This window comes from Phyllostomus hastatus, unplaced genomic scaffold (genome assembly GCF_019186645.2).
Source record: "Phyllostomus hastatus isolate PE091 unplaced genomic scaffold, TTU_PhHast_1.1 phas_scaffold_60, whole genome shotgun sequence".
Classification (NCBI taxonomy): Eukaryota; Metazoa; Chordata; class Mammalia; order Chiroptera; family Phyllostomidae; genus Phyllostomus; species Phyllostomus hastatus.
This window is the reverse complement of record NW_025334038.1, coordinates 546526-558600: the sequence shown is the minus strand read 5'-3', so window position 1 is coordinate 558600 and position 12075 is coordinate 546526. Positions and strand designations below refer to the sequence as shown.

The 12075-nt window shown below is 37.9% G+C and overlaps 1 protein-coding gene and 1 pseudogene across 31 annotated transcripts in view; one reads left to right on the top strand and one right to left on the bottom strand.

Moving 5' to 3' along the window:
* CLASP1 (cytoplasmic linker associated protein 1) overlaps positions 1 to 12075 on the bottom strand; it is a 286688-nt gene that overhangs the window by 207026 nt on the left and 67587 nt on the right. The gene's annotated exons all lie outside the window — the stretch shown is intronic.
* Positions 427 to 1307, top strand: LOC123810469 (annotated as a pseudogene).

The following is a 12075-nucleotide window of genomic DNA, read 5'->3' as shown; positions in this document are numbered from 1 at the left end:
GAGGGGAATGAAGGGGGGAAATGGGACAACTGTAATAGCATAATCAATAAAATATATTTAAAAAATTGTTTTTAATTAAACAGAAAAGAAACTTGGGTTCCACCCTGGCTGGGTGGCTCTGTTGGTTGGAATGCTGTCCTATACACCAAAAACTTGGGGGTTTGATTCCCAGTCAGGACACATACCTAGGTTGAGGGTTCCATCCCTGGTTGGGGTGCCAATGGGAGGCAACTGATCAATGTTTATTGATGTTTCTCTTTCTCTCCCCTCATCCCAAAATCAATATACATATCCTCCAATAAGGATTAAAAAAAATAGCTTAGGTTCAAAACATGGTGCTATGGAACCTCAAAAAGTTACCAACTCTTTAAAAGTGCCAGCACTCACCTGGTTGCCTCTCCTGGATTCCCTGGACTCCCTCAAGACATGCTAGCTCCTCTAGGGGTACACGGTCTTGCCACAAAAAGCAGAGGTGGAAACAAATATGAGTCCTGTTGGAGGACTGTGTACTATGTGTACCATGCAGAAGAGGTACAGTGTGACAGAAGCAGCTTCTACCACTGGTCCTTTCTGTACATGGTTTGCAGGAAAAATTTAGATAGCACAACTGTGACAATTCATGACAAGAAGATCTACTGCAAATCTTTCTACAGAATGAAGCATGGACCAAATAGCTACAGTTATGGCCCTGGCCAAGTAGCTCAGTTGGTTAGAGCATCACCCCCAAAATGTCAAGTTTTTGGGTTCCTCCCTGGTCAGGGTACATACAGGCAACAACCAATAAATGCATCCATGCATCCATGCATTTATTGCATGGAGAACAAGAAATCAATGTCTCTTTGTTTCTCTAAAATCAATCAATCAAAACAAACATTTTTTTAAAGGCTACAGTTATGGAGAGGGCACTAGCACACTCAACACACACCAGAGTAAGAGGCTTGGCATCAAGCAAGAGTGTTCCACCTCATACACCTACAACAAATCCAAACACTTCTAAATTTGCTCAGAAATACAGAGGTACTGAGAAGTGTTCCAGATGTGGGGATTCCAGGTATACTGCTGAGAAGATCACTGAAGTGGGGAAGCCCTGGCACAAAAACCGCTTCTGATATGCCAAGTGTGGGAAGTCTTGAATCAATAACTCTGAGAAAGAAGGTAAAATGCACTGTAAAAGAATCTATGCAAAAAACTTTGGGCCCAAGGGATGTAATTATGGCCAAGGACTACCTGGCAGAGTATGGCCCTCCTCCCCTGCTTCATTTCTAGGTAAAAATCAAGTTCGGGAGTATTTGCAAACTTTAGCCTAAGTTAAATAAGATAGACACAAAAAGACACATACTACATGATTACTCTTATATGAGGTGCCTAGAATAGGTAAATTCTTGGAAACAGAAAGTAGAATCTTGCTTACCATGGAAAGGGTGGCAGAGCAGGACTTGTGAGAACAATGTGAGAGTATGCTAGAATGTGGTGGCCAAAGCCTGATCACTCAAGGACTGCCCAGTGAGATGTGGCAGACAGAAACACATGGAACTAACTAAATTCAGTGTCTTAATCCAGTTTTGAAAGAAAGTTATTTTGCTTGGAAATGAGGGAGGTGTCAGGTGCTGAAGTATGCTGATGCCATTTGCAATCAATCTCCAGAAATCTTATTACAGATGAAATATTATAATTGTCCATTAAGAAATTTAAGTGCCTTCCTTACCATAAGCACCCAAAATATGTGTAAAGTAAATGGATTACACTGCCCTGGCTTTTTCTGAGTAATGGAAGAAAGAAAATTATGAATAGTAAAGTATAGCAAGAGGTATTAAGGAAAGGGAGAATCCCAGGAAAGTAAAATGAGATAACAAAGAATAAGACAGCACCAAGATAAAAATGCTCACTGTAAGGAAGAAAAAGAAAGAAAAACATTAACTCATTTCTGCTTTTTATTATGATGATTATGAGTATTATCTATTAGCAACTAAAGAATTGTATGAAACATCTTTCAACAAATGAAAAGTCTCCTATTAGAAACCAACAGCACACCATACTGAAAACCCTTGCAGCATTCCATCAGTCAGGAATAGAATGGGGTATGGGATATTCTGATTACCATTCTGACATGCCTTAGCCATACAATAAAAATAGAGAAAAAAAGAGATGATGGAACTAAACAATAAGCCATTATTATTTTCAAGTAATAATTGCAAATTACTACAAAAATCCAAGAGAATCACCTGAAAATTAGAACTGACAAGAGAATAAGTGATCAAATGTTATACAAATATAGAAAATTGTACACCTTTTCATTACCTCAATTAGAACCAGGAATGGTTTAATGTGAAAAAAAATCAAATGTACAAATCCAGCAAAAATAAATAAATAATAATTAGGACTGAACATTAAGACTTGCATAAAGGTAGCTATAAAAGTTTTACTAATGGGCATAAAGAAGGCACAAATAAATGTCACATTCCTAAAGGAGGAACGCAGGAGGTAAAAACAAGTAAAAAAGGAAACAAACTGGGCAAAAAATATCAGTTAAATGTATAGTGAAAAATTATATATATAATATTTTAAAAATCTACATGTACTTAAGAAAACAATAAATTTTATTAAATGGGCAAAAGATATCTGATAGACAACTTATTCTATAACACACCAATAAAAATTAAAAGTTGCTTAATCCTATTTATACCCAAAGAATTACAAATCAAGGTAATGATACACCATTTATACCCTATTAGATTGAGATACGTTATATCAAAGATATCCTTTAAAATAGGGATTTTAAAAGATTCATAATCCCCTTCGTTTTTGAAGAGATCCAAGAAACAGACATGAGCTCCTTGCAAGCTTGATAACTGTAAATGATAACAGCATTTTGGCATGTAATTTGCTATCTACAAAGTTTTTAATATGTATAAACTTTGACCCAGCAGTTCATCTCCAGTAATCTACTTCAGAAACATTAACAATACAACAATGGTTACCACAGCATTATTTTGTAAAAGAAACCATTAAAAATAATTCTAAAAATCCATCAATAGGTAATTGGGTAAATTAGTTATATACTGATCTGTGCCATTTGCATAATTAGTAATAATGAATACACAAGCAATAAACAATCAAAAATAAAATTAACAATTCCATTACAGTAACACCAAAAAAAATGCTTATGAGTAAATTTAACATAAAAGAAATGCAAATCTTGTACACTAAAAACTATATAATACAGTTGAAAGAAGACCTAAAAAGACACTGTTCATGAAACACAGCACTTAATATTAAGGTGGTATTACCCCCTAAATTGATCATTTGCCATCAAAATTCCAGCTTCCTTTTTCTGCAGAAAGTTGAAAAAACTTTTGAAGTAAACAACAACAAAAAAAAACCCACAGCAAGCTGGAGAAGAGTATGTATAGTTTGATCTTATTGTTTCTTGCAAAAACTTACATGCAATATTTGTGTGCAGGTGTGTTTTTATTATGGTGAACAGGCCTTTAACCTTATCCTTCATACACGTCTGTATTATGATATTTTCAGAAGCACATGGATTGGGTTGGCGAAAAGTCTGTTTTTTCCATACAATAAAAGACACATTTTTCATTTTCACCAATAACTTCATTGATTTGGATAATTTGAGTATGTCAGCTCTCTCCTGCATGGTAGAACACTGACTGTCCTCAATCACTGTCTTGATTTGATCACTATCCACTTCGACTGGTCTAACCAACCATGGAGCATTGACCAGTGAGAAATCTCCAGCACAAAACTTCACAGACCACTTTTGACACATTCCATCAGTCACAGTACCTTCTCCATATACTGCAATTCTTTTCATTTTAGTTGCATTTTTATCTTTCTTGAAATAACAAAGCAAAATATGCTGAAAGTGTTATGTATTTTCTTTCATCTTCAATATTAAAATGGCTACACAAAATTTCACCAATTTTGGTAAGATATTTTAAATGCATGCTACTATGACAGCTATCACAATACAATCGAACAAATTATTTCTAATGAAGTTCAAGACAACTAAGAGCCATTTTACGGAAAAAAAAAAAGGAACTTTGTGGCCAAGCCAAAAGCTTTATAGTTTAAGAAAGTCACAATAAAAAAATTGTTTCATATTTTCAATTTTTAACAAATAAATCTAAATTCTATGTGAGGCCTTCTGCTGAGAAGGAATGGAAGCTAGATGATGGGTGCATGTGGATTCATCATAACAGTATCTCCTTTTGCATAGGTTTGAAAATTTTCATAATACAAAGTTAAAGAAAAATGAGAGAGGTGCCTATATCTTTGACCTTTAGGATCCATCTCCCCTAATTACCTAGGAATCAGGGTTAAGACTCATGACAAATGTTCTGGGCAAAACAGTCCCTCACTGTACAACCTATCCAAAGGCTGCCTTTCCCTGACCCTAAACACTGCAGTGACTAACAAGAGTGTCTTACAGACACTGATCTTGTACAACTCCTGCCAAAGAGAAAACTCTAAGACAAAAATAAAACAATAAGACAGGACGAATTCAAGGTTTCCTTTATGTTAGGGCTTAATGTTATACAAGACGTTCTTATGTTTTGTGGTTTCTCTCAGGATGAAACAGTTTTCCTCTGACTGTGGTAATAATGTGCTCCTTCTGGTTACAGAATAAAATGGATTTCTCTACTATAGATCCCAATGAAAGAACCTGGCGTGCCACCTGCCTTCTCTTCTCTCTTAGGGCAAAACCCTTTGCTGGACACCTCACAAGAACTGGAACAGGCAGTCTCCCTGCAGAGTTTGACCAAAACTGCCTGCTATTCTGTGCTTAATAAATGTCTGTTGAAGAAGAGGAGCTCTTCCAGGATTGGGGCAGTACTAACTTGCATGGAGCATTCTAGAAATCTGATTCTCCCAACTACATCTCTGATCCCTTTTCCTGTATTCTGCCTTTCACTGATTTATCTAATCATCCAGCAATGAACAAACAACTCCAAAGCCATGTCAAGCTGCAACACAGCAGAGCTGCTCCAACCCAATACCACTGGAAGCCTTTTTCTCCCTCCATAAAAAGAAAATAATAAACTGTATAGATTATTAAACAACTCTTCCAACACTTTCAGATAGACATAATTTTGGAAATTTTTCAGGTTTGGAACTATCCCAAACTCTTCAATTATTTACTAGGGGGATCAAACACAAGCATAGAAACACAATAGGTAGGTTCGCTTAAGCTGGGCTTTAGACTTCTGGGTTTTTGCTGTTTTTCAGGGTTTTAAGTCCTCTCTTTCAATGATGTGGGCTACGTACAGGGGATCTTCTCCTGCCTTTGTTTGATTCTGTTCTTTTAGTACCTGGAAAGGGAGCCACCAGTCTCTTCTAAGTTTCAGTTCCTTCACTTGTAAAATGACTATCTGATGACTTGTTAGAAGTGTCCACATCATAATAAAAAAAGAGATAGGTGAAAGCAATGTGATTTTATCAAAGTGAGCAAACAACAGTTTCAAGATGGGGGAGGAAGAATCAGCAAAAGTCTCACTTGTGGGTTGAGCCCCTTCTCTTCTATTCCAGAAGTTCATTCATCCTTTTAAACACAATTCACAGTAGCCTTGCCAAAAAATAAAAAATTTTAACATGCCCACACACTTAATGAATTCACTTATTGGAAAACAAGCCAACTTGTTCTCCCATAGAAACTTAATGGAAGCTTAAAGGCAGGATAGGAAAATCAAAATGAATTTTTCTGCTCTAATGTCTTCTAACTTCCAGCCTCTTGGAAAACAAAAAAAGCCCTAGGAACTGGGAATAAATTCTCAGCTCCCGGGAAGCCAGCTTCTTCTGTACTGCCTCCTACATATACCTAATTCTAATTTCAAAATTAAAAAGCAGGTAGGACCACATTTGGGGGATATAAACAGAAAGGGCAAAGATGAAGCTAAAAGTTCATGGTGGAATTACTTCAAATGAGGAACTCACTGCCTGGTCAAAGGCAATGATGAAAAACAAAAGAAAGGAAACTCATCCTTTCCTCTGGAAACACTGCATTAGGACCCACATTCTAGTCTAGCTAAGATTATGTCACTTCATCTCTCTAGCCTAGAACTGCATATTCTCATATTATGACCCTACAGTGGTTTGATTTCTGTAATTAGGACTTCTCACTAACTCAAAACCACCGAAGACTTCTTGAAGGTTCTAAGCAGAAAAGGCCTCAGACATCATCCGGTGCTTAGTTTCCTCAGTCTTTTTTTTTTTTTTAAGATTGATTTATTTTATTTTTAGAGTGGGAAGGGAGGGAGAAAGAGAGAAAGAGAGAAACATGAATGTGCGGTTGCTGGGGGCCGTGGCCTGCAACCCTGGCATGTGCCCTGGCTGAGAATCAAACCTGCAATACTTTGGTTTACAGCCCGCACTCAGTCCACTGAGCTATGCCAACCAGGTCTAGTTTCCTCAGTCTTAACAACAGTCTTATCACCTGTATTTATACCCAAGTATGAGGGGCTCCAGAGCCCAGTTCTTTCTATAGCAGTCTGTTCTCTTCTCAAGGGTGGAGAGAAGTAGAAATCAGAGTCCAAAGACATGCCAGTCCTGAGGACAGGAAACCAAGCATATATTTTTATCAGTCTTTCTCCTGACAGCCCATCAAAATGACAGCACGGAAGTACAGAAGCTTATACTTAAAACAACCTAAAGAACTGAGGTGGGGAGACCTCAAGTAGCCATCAGCCAGTTGAAAATTTTTCCCAGACAGAATTCTAGAAGAAAGGGGAAGAAGCTGCAACCCAGAATATGCTCCAAGGAGGCTGCAGTAGAATGAAAGTTCATCCACCTGGGTCCTAAATAAGTTCTGGGCTGCTGTGGACAGTTAGGAGGCATGAAGGGACTGCAACACTGGGATAAGTAGGAGAATGCAGGTAGACAAGGAGGGTGCTTAGGGATGGCAGACATGCTGTGTTAATGGTGTGAAGGGCAGGGAGAAGCCACCTTCACACATTAGGCTCAATTCTGTGATAAATGTTTACATGTTTGCCTCTCAACACTAGACTATGAGTAAGGTAACCATATATTGTACTTTGTTACCCACACTGGGAACCTTGGATACAAAAGGCTATTAATACCAGGATAACAGGTATAAACTGGGACTGGTCCAGGCAAAGTGGACTTATGGTCTCCCCAGGCATGAGTTCCCCAAAGCGGGAACTGTCTTGACCCTATTAACAAGACCTAATAGGCTCTCAGTAAGTGTTGGCTGAATAATAAGACTGTTTTCTTCAGTAATTCTAAATTTGCCAAAACCAATTTGTGTTATTCCTGCCAGGGCCACCTTGTGGAAACTACAGGAAGCACCTTTACACTGTATGCAGCAAGTGTATTTCTGTGAAACAAGACACACTTAAAAAAAAAAAGCAAAAATATCTCTATATGACCAAGATCAGAGCAGAATTAAATGGCATAGGGACTAAAAGCACAATTCTAAGGATTAATGAAGCCAGGAACTGGTTCTTTAAAAAGATGAACAAAAATGACAAGCCTTTAAGCAGACTCATTAAGAAAAAAAGAGAGGACCCAAATAAGCACAATCAGAAATGAAAGAGGAGAGATTACAACTGATACCACAGAAATACAAAGGATTGTAAGAAATTACTACAAAGAACTATATGCCAAGAAATTTGAAAACCTAGGTGAAATTTCTAGAAAAATACAATCTTCCAAAACTGAATTAAGAAGAAGCAGAAAGCCTGAACAGACCAATAACAGCAGGTGAAATTGAAGTAGTAATAAAAAAAACTCCTGACACAGAAAAGTCCGGGTCTGGACGGTTTCACTGGAGAATTCTACAAAGCATTTAAGGAAGAGCTAACCCCTATCCTTCACAGACTATTCCAAAAAATCCAGAATGATGGAAGACTCCCAAACTCTTTTTATGAAGTCAGCATCATCCTAATCCCAAAACCAGATAAAGACACAACAAAGAAAGAAACTTCAGGCCAATATCGCTGATGAACATAGACACTAAAATCCTCAACAAAATACTGGCAAACTGCATCCAGCAACACATTAAAAAGATCATACACCATGACCAAGTGGGATTCATCCCACGGACGCAAGGACGGTACAATATTTGCAAATCAATAAACATAATATATCACATAAACAAAAGCAAAGACAAAAATCCCATGATCATATCAATAGATGCAGAAAAAGCATTTGATAAGGTACAGCACCCATTTATTATAAAAACACTCAGCAAAGTGGGAATAGAGGGAGCATTCCTCAACATAATAAAGGCCATCTATGAGACACCTACAACCAACATCATACTCAATAGGCAAAAACTAAAATCTTTCCCACTAAAATCAGGAACAAAACAAGGTTGTCCACTTTCACCACTTCTATTCAACACAGTATTGAAAGTTTTAGCCATAGCAATCAGACAAGAAAAGGATATAAAAGGCATCCAAATCAGAAAGGAGGAAACAAAACTGTCATTGTTTGCAGGTGACATGATTGTATAAATAGAAAATCCTATAGATTCTGCCAAAAAACTGTTCAACCTAATAAACGAATTTGGCAAAACAGCAGATACAAAGTCAATATCCAGAAATCAAAGGCATTTTTATATACCAACAATGAAACATCAGAAGCAGAAATCAGGAGAAAAATCCCATTTGATATATAAACAAGAAAAATAAAGTACCTAGGAATAAACCTAACCAAGCAGGTAAAAGACCCTGTATGCAGGAAACTATACAACACTGAAGAAAGAAATCACAGAAGACACAAATGGAAACATATACCGTGTTCATGGATCAGAAGCATTAACATCATCAAAATATCCATACTACCCAAAGCAATTTACACATTCAATGCAATACCTATTAAAGTACCAATGGCATATTTCACAGATATAGAACAAATATATCAAAAATTTATATGGAAACATAAAAGAGCCCGAATAGCTGCTGCAATTTTGAGAAAGAAGAGCTAAGTAGGAGGGATCACAGTACTTGATATCAAACTGTATTACAAGGCCACTGTAATCAAAACAGCCTGGTAATAACATAAAAACAGGCACATGGACCAATGGAACAGAACAGAGAGCCCAGAAATAAAGCCAAGTCTCTACAGTCAATTAATTTTCAACAAAGGGGGCAGCAGCATAAAATGGAGTAAAAATAGCTTTTTCAACAAATGGTGTTGGGAGAGCTAGACAGCTACATGCTAAAAAATGAAACTTGAGCACCAACTTACACTATACACAAAAATAAATTCAAAGTGGATAAAAGACTTAAATATAAGCCGTGACACCCTTAAAGTCCTAGAGTAGAACATAGGCAGGAAAATCTCAGATGTTTCATGCAGCAACATTTTTACTGATATGTCCCCTACAGCAATGGACATAAAGGAAAGAATAAAGAAATGGGATCTCATCAAAATAAAAAGCTTCTTCACAGCTAAAGAAAACAGTATTCAAATAAAAAGAGCCAACCGTATGGGAAAACATATTTGCCAATAATACCTCAGACAAGGGTTTAATCTCCAAACTATATAAAGAACTTACATGATTCCACTCTAAGACAAGCAACCCAATTAAAAAATGGGCAAAGGACCTGAACAGACACTTCTCCAAGGAGGACATACAGAGTATCCAGAAACACATGAAAAGATGCTCAGTATCACTAGCTATCAGAGAGATGCAAATTAAAACCACAATGAGATACCACCTCATACCCGTCAGAATGGCCATCATAAAGAAAGCAATAAACAGTAAGTGTTGGAGAGGTTGTGGAGAAAAGGAGACCCTAGTGCACTGTTGGTGGAATTGCAGACTGGTGCAACCACTATGGAAAACAGTATGGAATTTCCTCAGAAAACTAAAAATGGATCTGCCTTTTGACCCAGCAATTCCACTGCTAGGATTATATCCTAAGAACCCTCAAACACCAATCCAAAAGAACCTATGCACCCCAATGTTCATAGCAGCACAATTTACAATAGCCAAGTGTTGGAAGCAACCTAGATGCCCGTCAGTAAATGAATGGATCAAAAAACTATGGTACATTTACACAATGGAATTCTATGCAGCAGAAAGAAAGAAGGAGCTCCTACCCTTTGCAACAACATGGATGGAACTGGAAAGCATTATGCTAAGTGAAGTAAGCCAGGTGGTGAAAGACAAATACCATATGATCTGACCTTTAACAGGAACCTAATCAACAAAACAAAGAAACAAGCAAAATATGACCAAAGACACTGAAATAAATAACAGGCTGACGGTGACCAGAGGGGAGAGGGGAGGGAATTCCAGGATAAAAGGGTTTGCAGAAACAAGTATAAAGGACACACGGACAACAACAGGGAGGGGTGGAAAAAGGAAGGAGGTAGGGAGAGCTAGGGGGATGGGCTAGAGTGGGAGTGGGCAGAAAACTTTACTTGAACAACAATTAAAATAAGTTAATTTTTTAAAAAGTATCTCTATACCCTGGCTGGCGTAGCTCAGTGGATTGAGCACGGGCTGCGAACCAAAGTGTCGCAGGTTTGATTCCCAGTCAGGGCCATGGGCCAGGGCCTGGGTTGCAGGCCATGACCCCCAGCAACCGCACATTGATGTTTCTCTCTCTCTCTCCCTCCCTTCCCTCTCTAAAAATAAATAAATAAAATCTTAAAAAAAAAGTATCTCTATAAAATCTTCAAAATGAAACTCACGTACATCCACAGTCAACCAAAGCTTTGCCCTAAAGCCACTCCTCCACTGAACCTGCTGTGGCCTTCCATATGTACTCTTATCCTTGGCTGGGAAAGCTGCACAGAGAGTCCTGTGCAGGAGCTGGACAGCTGATGCCCCAGGCCCCAGCCAAGAGCCTTTTTCAGGAGGGCAGCCCCACCTCTGGCCATTCTGTGGCTTAGTAACCGCACACAAAGATCATCAGTCATGACAAGCAGATCAGCACACTCTTGTCTAGAAGTTTACAGCAATACTGAGACTCATAATACACAAAAAAGAGGGCAAAGATACTAAATTTGTTCCAAGTCCTTTCCCTTGTAGGATCAGTTTGTCATCCATAAGTAAGGTACAAGGAGCCCTGGGATCTGTTTCTCTTCTGAGAACACGCCCAGAAAGCGAAAGTAAAGATTTCCTACAGGAGTGTTTCAGAAAACACCAAAAACAAGCTTGTGGGAGGAGTTAGCACTGGGCTCCCAGACCTTCACTTCTCTTGATATTAACAGCTTTGAGTCCTATTAATGGATCTCCAGCACCCTTCTTACATTTCACTAATTTAATTCAAGCTACCAAAAAAATCTAGTGAGACCAGCCCATAAGCTGTTGAGGTGCCTCTGAACAACAGTTTCAAGGTACTTCCACAATGGGGGTTGCAACACTAAGAAGAGAAATGGAGAGGAAACCAGTGGAATCTCTGACCAGACCTCAAAGTGCCTTGCATTTTCTGGGTCCCATTATCAGAACACATGCTATGGATATAATATGAATTCTCATTTTTATAAATCCTGGAATTATTTTATGAACAATACAATTATATTGCACTGTAGCATGTTGTATGTTGCACTATACTTTGTGTTAAAAGTACTAGTTAACTGTATGTAAACATTATAATGGAAATGATTTGGGCCTTTCTTTCTAAAAGGCTGTTTGCCAGTAGATGGGGAGCTGATGAGGTATCTTTACAAGCATACAGTAATTCCTCCAATTTCTGCAGATAGAACTTCCTTAGGTGAGGAAGATTCAAAGTTCCAAAATAATAGGTATTATAGAGAAATAAAATCCATTTATTTTATTGTGAATTTACTGTGTGCAAAGCACAAGCTCATGTCTTAAATTACTCTCAGGTGCCACTATTAGTTTTGGTAGTATCTACAATCCAATGCCAAATTATTACCCAACTTCCCATAACATTCCAATAGCTCACTTTAATAACTTCCTTACCTCTTACCTCACTGAACTATTTCCTAGTAGCGCCTATTCAACCCAATCAGCTTAGACACCACTATACTTTTTTAGCTTTCCAAAGTACAACCTGGAACATCCTAAGAGCGTAATCAAAATCTTCAATGCTTCCTCACAGTGTTTAAAAACAGCCTTGG